General features: G+C 41.3%; 1 protein-coding gene across 1 annotated transcript in view; it reads right to left on the minus strand.

Moving 5' to 3' along the window:
• Positions 1–12246, minus strand: part of nrcama (neuronal cell adhesion molecule a) — a 62853-nt gene that overhangs the window by 35788 nt on the left and 14819 nt on the right. The window contains 1 exon segment of the mRNA XM_034234255.1: positions 2459–2509. The gene's annotated coding sequence lies outside the window, so the exon portion shown is untranslated.

Consider the following 12246-nt stretch of genomic DNA (forward strand, 5'->3'; position numbering starts at 1 on the left):
GCTGGGTGTTGGGTGTGTGCCCTAATGTGTGTGTGTGCCCACGTGTGTGTGTGTGTCTCTGTGTGTGTCTCTGTGTGTGTAGGTGTGTTCATGCCTGTGTTTGTGAGTGCATGTCACGCCTGTCTAAGGTCATCACATCAAAAGCTGAGGGCTCAGCCGGAGCAGAGGGTCATGCTGGCTGTGTGTGTGGGCTTGGTTTTGTGTGTGTGTGTGTGTGTGTGTGTGTGTGTGTGTGTGTGTGTATGTGTGTAGGGTTAAGGTTGTTTTTGTGTTGTTTTTGTATACAAATACTGTATATGTAAATGAATAACGATAACATGAGCAATAAACCACCTTCCTAACATTCCTTACCCAATCCTTAGATATGTTTCAGTTGTTCTAAAATGCTGACACAAAACAACAAAGATCTTTTGTTGCTCCCTATTGGTCATTTATTTCCATACATATTTTATTCAATCATGTATAATCATTACTTCCCTTTCAAATAAATGTAAATCCTGATCCTAAATTAGGGCAACAACACATCTGCAAATTCACTTGTGAGTGAGTGTGTATTAATGACATGTTTTGATTGCTAAACCCCAGTATGTTGAAGAGAAAACCTAGGCTGCAATAACAAAGAAATCAATCAAAAAACTGCGTATAAAAAGGTAATTGATATTCAGCAGTGACGTATAAAATAATACAAATCTTATAGCTGAAATATTGGAAATTAAGTTGATGAAAGAACATGAAATCAATAGTAGGTCTCATTCTAACACAGTGTGTCAGTACGACCGTGGCCACATAAATCCAGCCGGGCTTGTAAAACAGCCAAGTCTCATTGGTATTCCTGGGTGCTATTGCTAGGTAAAAGGTATTGATGAGCAGATAGATGCACGTGGCCTTGGTACGTGACTCCGGGTGGACATGAGTTACAGTGTGTGTGTCTCTACATTAGTATGACTGTTTATGTGTCCTTCAGAGGACGACTGTTTATGGCAGAGCGTCCTATACATCTTTTCCATTTTATGAGGACTGATGAAGCTCTAAAGAAACATGTGTAGTGGCTTCATCACGTCCTTCGAAAGCATGTACAGACTGATAATGTTCTAGGGCCTGTTGTTGGGATACAAATGTTGTTGCCTTGGGTGCAAGAAAGTGAAGTAAATAGCAATCTGGTGGAAGGTAAAACAGATGGTGAGACTGAACAATCGTCTGGTAATCAGGGGCAGTGGAGCAAATATAAGGATGTAATGATAAAAGGGGGTGGGGGTGTTAGATTGAAGTGGATCAGGCTGCAATGTTGATAGGAGACAGAAGTGGATGATGGGATAGGGACGAGGTGAGAGGGGCCTGATTGACACGGTATGGCAGTGCAACAAGCTGGCATGCCCCTTTTATTTTCTCCTCCGCCCATCTGTTCATCAGGATTACTCATATAGAGGAGGAGGGGGCGGACGGAGGGCAAAGACTGGGCGAAGAGAGGGAGATCCATCAACACAACCTGCAATAACTGAACTCAAACCACTTTTCCATCACATATTTTCAGTCAAACTGCTGTGATAATGACTCACTGTTTAAATGATGGATCAGTGCAATACACTGGAGTGCTCTCACGTGGCCATTCAGGTACTGATAGTAAAGGGAGGTGGAAACATTGTAGTGGTGTGTTATATAATACTGCGATAGCTCCCTACTGATGCATATGTTTTATGGGTTGTGCATGAGGCAGATGCAGCGTGCTTTGTACTACTCGCCTGTTATGTGAGGAGTTTTTCATTGTAACGCATCAAAATGAGATTTTTGTTGTTCTTTCCTTATACAACATTCACAAAGGCAATATATATATTTGGAAAACGGGTGTTCCTTTTTAACAAACTGATGATAAATCTGAAAAAATTTGCCAATTTATTACAAGTATAATACCTAATTTGTGTTGAAAAGCACCTGCGATGTCTCTGTTTGTGTGTGGTGTGTCCGGTATTTGCACATGAGTGTGTCAGGTGTCAGCAGGTGAGCAGCAGGTTACACAGGGACATGTGGCTTCTATTTTTCCAGTCGTGTTTAAACAAAGTCCACGTCCAATACATGCTGGGTACTCATATTGAATGTTTGTTTTTCTCAAGTCTTTCATGGCTAAGAGATCTTAATCTGAATGAGACTGTCTGATTACATTTAGATGACATAAAGAAATATGAATCCACTCAGGCTTATACTGAACAAAGCCACTTATCACTAGTTCACAAGGCCAGACATGCCATCAGCAAAAGTTGTGGTCGGAAACTAGAACAGGAGGATTTTTGGGTGTTTAAGAGACGCTGATTCACACATAAAAAAACATCACTTAGTAGCATCAGTGTGTACACAGCATGGGAGCAGAGAAAAACAACATCACAAGACCAGGGTTACCAAGAACCGAATAATGGATATAATACTAAAGCAGGGAGGGTGTTGTAATTAGCTATATTTTACTTACCAGTGAGGATTTAATCTCAGCCGCAGTCTGTCTTCAGTGGGTGGTTCAAACCTGCAACAATGAGAAGGAGAACATTAGAAACCCTTCTTATTGGACCAATCCGTTTTATAACTGTATACATGAATACCACCATGCACAATATCATATCCATCAAAACTGTGCCACAACATTTATTTTGAAGTCCTGCGCAGCTTATATTCATGCTAATGTTTCCTCCCATTCAATCAATCAATCAATCAATCAATCAATGTTTATGTATATAGCCCAATATCACAAATGTTACATTTGTCTTAGTGGTCTTCATAGTGTGTACAGAATATCAGTATGACAATACGACACCCTCTGTCCTTAGACCCTCACATCGTACAAGGAAACACTTCCGAAGAAAACCCACAGTTTAAAGGGAAAAATGGGAGAAACCTCAGGGAGAGCAACAGAGGAGGGATCCCTCTCCCAGGACGGACAGACGTGCAATAGATGCCGTGTGTAAATTACCTAATCAGCACCAGGACATAAAGCAGCACTTAAAAGAAAATAAATGTACTCTGTTGGTACAAACATGCTACATTAAAAAACCTCAAAGGGCTCCAGTGTTTCCCACAGATATAAAATATACTTGGGCGGGTGGTGGCAAGGGGGGGGGGGTGCGCGAAAAAAAAAAAAAAAAAGTTTTAACAACATTATTTATTGACTTTTCATTCCGGTATAATCATTTTGCGCAAAGATGGCACTGTTTGTCAGAGCACTTCATCCTTCTGGGATTTCATGAAGAACAGCTCCAACGCCTGTGTGTATGGGAATGCCTCTGGTGCTGGTCCATTAACTGCCAGTGTTTCCCACAGATCTGAAATATACTTTGGGGGGTGGTGGTAGCGGGGGGGGTTGAGGTGACGTGCAACAACATTAACCTTTCTGTTGGTCGCTTGTTAGCAGACCCTTCACGCGATGGCAGAGCGAACAGGTACAGGTACAGGCAGGGTCCATAATGATAGCCCTATAGCTTAAATCTACTACCCACACATGAACATATGGAAATGGGTTACTATTTTAAAAAATAAATGTATTTATTAATGTATTTAGGAACCTATCCATGTGATTTTTAGTGGGGGTCGACCTCAAATCCTCTAGGGGGGTCCAGGGGCATGCCCCCCCGGTAAGATTTTATTTTTTATTTTGGAGTTAAATGCATCAATCTGGTGCATTTTGAGGGGGAAATAAAGAGACTAGATCTATGGAAACACCTATATTTAACAGAACTGTATACATTTCAATAATCATAAAATCAAGGCCATAACCAATAACATACCATTTCCAATATGAAAAAAACACTGAAACTTGTTTATTAATTTAGTTTTGGTTCATTTATAGTTGTGAGTGTGTCTGTGCTCCTGAACCAGCCTCTCCTGTCTCCCTCCTCTCCCCCTGCTCCTCTTTGAGGCAGCAGCAAAGACTAGTTTTCTCTCAACAAGTTTTAAAAGTGTATCTTACCTTTTTTCACCTAGTTAACTTTTTATTTATTTATTCATGCATATTTTACTAATCACATTACATTTCATTTAGCTGACGCTTTTATCCAAAGCGACTTATAATGACCGATTACAGGGACATTCTCCCTGGAGTAACTAAGGGCTAAGTGCCTTACTCAAGGGCACACTAGTGGTGGTGTTCCTGGCGGGATTTGAACTCACAGCCTTCCGATCTTCAGCCCACCTCACTCTCCATTAGACCAATCACTACCCTCTCAAATGGAAATATGTGTTTACATAAATGGTGACCTCACCGTATGAGACCCACTGAGAACTTAGACTAAGTTAACTATCTAAACACTCAGAGAGTCCTTTACCTCACCTGAGCTGAGGTTATCCCGAGCTTGAATGACACACAGAGACCAATCAAGGGCTTTGATTTATGATCTGTATGACAGTGGCCATGTCGGCAGGCCACATCATGTGGACAGCCAGTCACCCTGTGTGAGGCAGGCCACTTAACAGGCCAGAAGGAGGCGAGATCAGAGCAAGGGAGCGAGGGATCATTGTCTACAAGTTAGTCGATCGCAGATGGCGTCGTGGTCACGGACGAATAAAAAAAAAAAATATTAAAAAAAGATTTTATAAAAAAAAACAAAAAAAAACGAAATGGGTCGCGAAATATACTTGGGCGGCCGTTAATATACCTGGGCGGCCCGCCCAAGTATAGTCTATGTGTGGGAAACCCTGGGCTCATTTTCAGGTTCATATTTGTATGTGGTGTCTCCATGCTTTAATGTTCAAAAAGCTCTTTATTTTTCTCATACTGCCTGTGCTGCAGCACCTCTTTTCACCTTCTGTCTGAAACCAGAGCCCAGTCTTCTCTGATTGGTTAGCTGGCCGGCTCAGTTGTGATTGGTCAACCGCTTAGAGATGTCCCGCCCCTTAGCCTATCACGTACAATGTTTTGGAGCGCTAACCAACAGAAGCGGGAGGGTTACATAGTGATGTCATTTACATGCACAAAAACCTATATAACACACTATACAGGAAAGGGACAACCCCAAAAAGCATAATAGAGCCTATAGAGAACACCGTTGGTTGCGGAAAAATGTAGTAGACAAAACAGAATTGAGCCAAAGGAACATATATCTCAAAGCTAACAGACTTGAATCCATTCATCAATACACACACAGCGCTTCATGAATACACGGGCACATCCTCCAAGCTCTCCAGGGAATACCCAGTAAATGGCCGTGTCTTGCTGAACACAAGGACCAGCAATCAATAACCAAAATGTCTCGAATCATTTTTTATTACTTTTACCTCCAGCAGGACACACACACAAATTACACGGTGCCCCCCACCTCCCTCCAACATGCTTCCCCTTCGTGAGCATGAATGCATTATCATAATCTCCAGAGAGACTTTCCATTCATCTCACATTAGCAAAACAAATGTGACAGACGTAGACCAGTGGCCAATTTAGACGCAAGGCCATTAAAACGGGGGTTAGTTCAGTGGAGAAAGACAGGTGGATTATGCGAGTAGTTATTAATAAGCCGGGGTCGATCTGTTTGAACTCATTGGGTAATATAAGAGATAAGGAAGTCGTCTTTGAACTCCCACGCGATGACACGGGTGAGTAGCTTCTGTCACTCAGAAAAAAGGATTGGAGCAACGCCATCGACCCAACCCAACCCCAAACCACGACCTGTCACCATGGAAACAGAAGGATGTACAAAGAGAGAGGCGAACAGGAAAAGGAGTTATTTTAGGACATTGAGATATAGGACAATAGAGTGCTAAAGTGTTGATGTACCAAGTTGGATTGAATGAATTTAGCAACCTGGACCGAAGTGAAACAAATGGAAATGAGCCACAACTGAGAGCAAAAAGGGCAGAGACAGATGAGGGGGGGGATGTTAATGAACAGAGACAGGGACGCACCGTGACATCAGAAAACCCCGGCAGCAGAGGCAAAGCAAGGATAATGGGGAAAGTGAGATAGAGAAAGACAGAGAATGAGAGAGAGAGAGAGAGAGAGAGAGAGAGAGAGAGAGAGAGAGAGAGAGAGAGAGAGAGAGAGAGAAAACACATGAAAAAAATCTGAAACATCAATTATTAAAAGACAAATCTAAAAGCGCTACATCATCAGAGTGCAATGCAGGCGGGGTTGAGATGTGCGGTGAAAGATAAGAAATGCTAGCAGGCCTGACACTATAAACTCTGGCACATTGCCAAGGAGACGAAAAGACAGACAGACAGACCATATGACAACGCATTATGCTATTTCATTATAAAGGATAAGTTGGATTTTTGTTTGACGTTAACACTTTCTTATAGGCAGCTAAAGGCTAAATGCTATATTGATACCTCTCAAGCTAGAGGGAAGCAGCAGCTTCAAAGACTGTTCGCCGGTTGCCTCGCAAACTAGTGTTGACAACAAGAATCAAGGAAGATATATGTAAAACCTGATGCCTTAAATGTGCCACTAGGTGGATTTTGTTTTCTCAAAACAGAGCTAAGCTAACTGGTTGCGGGTGGTACCATCACATTTAACAGACAATCATGAGAGTGGGATCAATCTTCCCTATCGTAGCCTAGATTTCAAACGCTGTAGGAAAGGTGGTTAATCTAGCACACTGATTCTATTTTGAACCAACTTTATTGGTATTATTTGCCAACCAGAACAGGAGACGAGCGAATTGACAAGACACATATTCCACATTATATTGCAAAGTGAGTAAATGTTCTAAATCTGTGTGAAAAATCCTCCAGACGAAGCAAAAATAGATCTGGTTCCTTCACCTCGTTTTTTAGAGCAAAACTAAAATATCTCTATGACAAAAGTGGGAATGTGAAATGTAAGCTCTGTGAATACTTAATCATTCCCTGAAGAAATGCCAGTGTTTCTCTGACTGTCCTTATGCCAACTACAGTGAGATCACTGCTTATTTGAGTCATATGTCCCAATACCACTATGGCATCCACTCTAATTAACTATCTCTGTCCCGTTTCAATTAGCTGTCCGAGTTTATGGATCCACTGGGAAACAGTGTCTGAATGTTTCGTGTGTGTGTGTGTGTGTGTGTGTGTGTGTGTGTGTGTGTGTGTGTGTGTGTGTGTGTGTGTGTGTGTGTGTGTGTGTGTGTGTGTGTGTGTGCGTGCGTGTGTGTGTGTGTGTGTGTGTGTGTGTGTGTGTGTGTGTGTGTGTGTGTGTGTGTGCGTGCGTGTGTGGGGTACATGAAGGGGGATTTTTTGCAGACTGTGATAAATAACTGACCCGAGGCATGAATAGAAATCATGTCGTGTGTGTGTGCGCCGTAATCCCCTAGACTGAGGGGCCTCAGCAATCAGCGACAACAGCAGCAGCTGCCCAAAAACACTTAACACACCCTCACTACTTCGCCTCTGCACCCTATTCCACTTTCATCTGATCGACCATTAAGGGGTTACTAATACACATCCTTATAAACCCATACAGTTGCAGACTTTACTTTAAATGTAGGTTGATATCACTACAGCCAATGAGAAATGTAATTCCAAGTTTCTTGATATCCACATTAAGAGAGATGTGCTTGAAAGTCAAGCACATTTGAATGCCTCAATTTTCTCTAGAAGTACAAAAGACAAGGTTAGCTTTTATGCAATAGGATTTGATCAACTGTTGTGTACTGTAACAGCCATGTTTATCTTTTACTCGTACAGTTAGAGCCATGTTATTACCCAAAGAAAGCAAGTGTAAGCTGCCACCCCAAATGGATCGGTCTTCCTTTCTCTGCCCATCCTCACATATAACAAAAGGAGGAACAAAGCGTAAAATAATCTATATTGCTTGAAGCCCAATGCCCAGGCTGCCGTGAATGAAGTCTGACTTTCTCAGTCTGAGAACATGTTCCAGACACCAGTTGCCCTGGAGCTGGCCAGTGCAAATGGCAGAAAACATAAAAGCAACACAATTGCTTCTTTAAACAAATAAAGGGTATCAGCAGCACACCAACAAAGGGGAGAGGCTGAAGGCATTTGCAATTGCCCATTCAAAGGTTTGTCAAATTGCCATACAATGTAAAATACAGTATATTATGCCTTGTAGTCAGCTATGGAAGCAGAAGTAGGGAATGTTTGTCTGGTGACCAAATGTGTGTTCATTAGGTATCAGACATACCATCTGTTTGTGATGAGATTTTGGTTTAGGCCTTGGGCATATGTGTGTGTGTGTGTGTGTGTGTGTGTGTGTGTGTGTGTGTGTGTGTGTGTTCCCATATATCTGTCTACATGTACCTAATCGTCACCAAAAATGACAAATGACCTAATTAAGGTAGTTTTCAGTTTGCGTTCGGCGCACCGTGTCATTGTGTAGAGACAATGTTCCATTTATAAAATCCCCTGGCACGTGGATATTAAAATTGGAAAAGTGTGATGTGTTCCAGGTTTTATTGAGACATACAGTTGTAATGAAAATCAATGTCATGTTTATGCATGATTGGCCGCAGGGAAAACATGTATATATTAAATAAGAGGGGACCCAGAAGAGACCTTTGTGGGACGCCACACAGGAGAGGAGCACTGTTCACAGTTTAGAGTGGAGGTAAAGCAGTATAACATTTATAAATGTTTAACGGTTCTTAATAGCATGATTAGAAGGTTAGAATGAAAAAGGTCACACGCCTGTGTCAGGATGGCCTTTACATCTACTTTCTCCACCAAAGAGTTCGTTCCCCCACACATTCGTTTATAATGTTTGTAGATGTGTGCATTTTGGACACAGAGTCTGAGAGAGACAGATGGTTGGTTACCATGGCTATTGAAGCTTTTTTAATTTTAACAGTCTGTGAGCATCCTCCAGATGACAGACAACACACACAGTCCAGTCCTACACAAAAAGAGCAGTCAGAGAGAGCTGGGTTTAATCAAAGAGATTTATGGCCTCCTGGAAGTCTTTTTCTTTCCTCCTCGAGGTCAAAGGGACAATTCTCCCATCCCCACCGTTACCACTCGACACCACACAATGCACCAATGTAGTCATCAAGAATGTCACACATGCACACAGTGATGGTAAGAGCAAGAAAGATAAATCAAGATTAAGGAACAGCAGGAAGTAGCATTCCTCTGCTGCTGATCCTTTGCTAAGCTTTCTGCAACTGAAGAGGAGCATATTTTAAAAGTGTCCAGGTGTGGGAGCTCTCTGGGGATTGGATCCAATCATCAGAGTACTTTTACAGCCCCAACAAGAGAGAGTGTATGAAAATGAGGCGGAGAGGAAACATGAGTATGACAAACAGAAGAGTGGGAAGTACGGAGCAACAGGCCGTAGAAAAAACATGATTTGTAAGCAGACTGTAAAAAGACGGGCAAAGTGGCCACCATCGATGCAGATGAAATACCTCGGCCTCATTAAATCAGTCGAAGTAAGAGAGTGGCTTGGCATGGAGTTTGATTTGTATGTTACTGCAGTGTTTCTGCAGGATGTGCAGGGGGAGGCTTTTCAAGGCTTTTCTTTACTTATGGAAATACTTTATGTTACACGTATTGCTTTCCAAATAAATCAAATGACATTTTGATTCGTCCCAGTAAAAGCACAGGTGTATATCATGATGGGTGAATTATTTCTATCTTCTTCAATTTCAATTTCACGATATAGCATGGAAAAGAAGATTGTTTGCTACAAGATAGACTTTAAAGAAATATGGAAAATTGCCTAAGCATACTTGAGCAGAAATAGCAATTCAGCCACTGTGTCATGATTTACTGCCATGATTTCAGAGGAATATGAAGCTTGACTAGGGCTGCTCGATTATGGCAAAAATCATAATCTCGATTATTTGGGTCAATAATTGATATCACGATTATTAAAAACGATTATCCATTTACTTTGAAAACATCAATTTATTGAGAAAGGAAATGTGAACAGTATGTTTTTAACAGTTGATTACCCTGAACTTTAAGTATAACTCAACTGAAAAACCAATTAAAAATATAATTAATAAAATTAATAATTCATTAATAATAAAAAAAATAATCGTTTTATTTCGATTACGTTGTTTTCATAATCGTTGCAAGCCATAATCGTAATTGCGATTAAAATACGATTAATTGAGCAGCCCTAAGCTTGACAAAAGATTCCAAGGGTACAAAGGGTCAATAAGACATTGGAGAGGATGTTACTCGCGTCACCATGGAGAGAGTCAAGCAGCATAACACCCAGAGTGCTTAACTGAGCAGATCTCAGCCTTCATTGACATGTCAGAAAAGACGTTCGAAAAATGCCCATGCAGCCAGAACCCAAGAGACCATCTTATCTAAAGTATTAACACAAAGGGGAGGCAAGGGAAAGACAAAGATGGAGACAGATGTAGAGTGAAAATGAGTGGAGGGCAATGGGAAATGGGAACGTGGAAATGAGAATGTGAGGGAACAAAGGGGCAGTTGACAAGGGAGGGCAAACATCGGAGGGTATAGACATATAGGATGCCTGGGAGACGTCTAATATTGACTGCATATATCCCACCTAACACAGAGAGAGGTAGAAAGAAAAGAAGAACAGAGGATTGAGGCCTCCTAATATTAGTAACACCAGTGGAGTGGGATTTCTCCCGTCTATGTGATCTCATTAATGCAGGATTCCTCACAAAAACCTTGTTCTCAGGCTTAAAGCTGTAATGAGTGAAGAGTAGATATTACACTTGCTACATTCTGTCTGGTAGTGCAGCTGTAACCAAGTGAGATGTGCTGTAAATATCACTTTTATTTGAATGGTTCAACAAAAGCCAAAGCGTGGAGAGTGACGCCAGATTGTAGGCTTATCATATCATACTGTGACTATGCATGCTTCTTCTGCTAGTCTCACACCACACAAACAAAGCACCACACAGCCGTGTAATTGGAAGGTCTTGCAGCGATCATGCGATGCAATACTCTTTGAAGAAAGATCAAACCTAGAGATGAGCAATTGCAGGCGATGACATTACTGAATTTGCTATTTTAGAAAAGATCAAGGGGCTGTAGGGACTGGTATTTTATCTTGCCTTTCAATTTGAAGTATGCTTCCCCCCAGGTTTTCTGTGTATAAATCAGGGTATGGATCAGACTGCTGACAGTACGTCAACCGTGATATTTCATGTCAGTCCTAACTCTGGATTTGAATGCAGCATAGAGGGATGCTCTGACCATCGGTCCGATAGCACCTTCATGCAGATTACCCCAAGGTGAAGCCCAGCCATGTTGGGATTAGCAGGATGATTTATCAAACTGACATACTGGACATAGGCCCAGGGGTTAAGGGTTCAGAGGGTCTCTAAACCAGAGCCTCCGTTTTAAGTCAATGGTGAACATGTTTAATATTATACCTCCCTATTAGCTGGTTACCATCATTGTGAGCGTACTAGCATGATGACATTAGCCTTTATCTCGAGAATTGTCTGCCCCTTGCCTTTATACCAATACTTGAGTTCTTCTGTTTGAGGAATTAAGTGATAAAAAAGACACTTAAGTTCCTGAACCTTTGAGAAGCAGTCCAATGACTTTTCCTGTCACAAAGAGTTAAAGAATGTCCAACTTTAGCTTGTTCCTGTCACCTTTTACCCAGCCATCCTTAAACATTGGAAGAGGGGCAAGAGAAATATCAGGACTAACCCCCACATCATATATACAAGTGGAAGGAAAATCCATCCACATAGGCTGCGCTTGAATAGTTATTGCTTAGGACTGAGTGAAATGACCCGGAAGAACCTAAATGGCAGCCCGGATATATCTGGTCGATTCCTCTCAATGCTAAGCAAAGGTGTTTCAATGTTTCCTTTTTATCTCCTTTAGCATAGGGTACACTGGACAATCCTTTACCAAAGGAATTTCGTTTTGGACGAGAAACCCTTACTTGAAGCCTTGAACCCTTACTTTTTAAAGCATTGAGTGTGTCACCATACTCATCTTCTATCTATTATCAATAAAGCTGCTGACAAAAGGACATGTTTTGGATGATTTTTCGGTCAATGACATTGACCACTGGGTTTGTCTTCTGTCCCCAGTCTCTTTTAATATTGATGAACTCAAGTGCAAGTACTCTTGCTTTGTATCAAAAAATGTACGAAGGCTAATATCTGTTTTATCTTTAAATTCTAAGAAAACTGATGCCCCTTATTGCCCTTATTCGTCCTACCATTAATGATGATTATTTGTTAAGAGCTGTAGTATTAACATTTACATTGTTAGAGGGTTAGTAAAGGGTTACATATAATCTAGGTAACAATTTAATTTCCATACAAAATGAAATGAAATGGTAAAACATGAAAGTATTATGAGGGAAAGATTGGATCCATTGCA

The sequence above is a fragment of the Gymnodraco acuticeps genome, unplaced genomic scaffold (genome assembly GCF_902827175.1).
Source record: "Gymnodraco acuticeps unplaced genomic scaffold, fGymAcu1.1, whole genome shotgun sequence".
Classification (NCBI taxonomy): Eukaryota; Metazoa; Chordata; class Actinopteri; order Perciformes; family Bathydraconidae; genus Gymnodraco; species Gymnodraco acuticeps.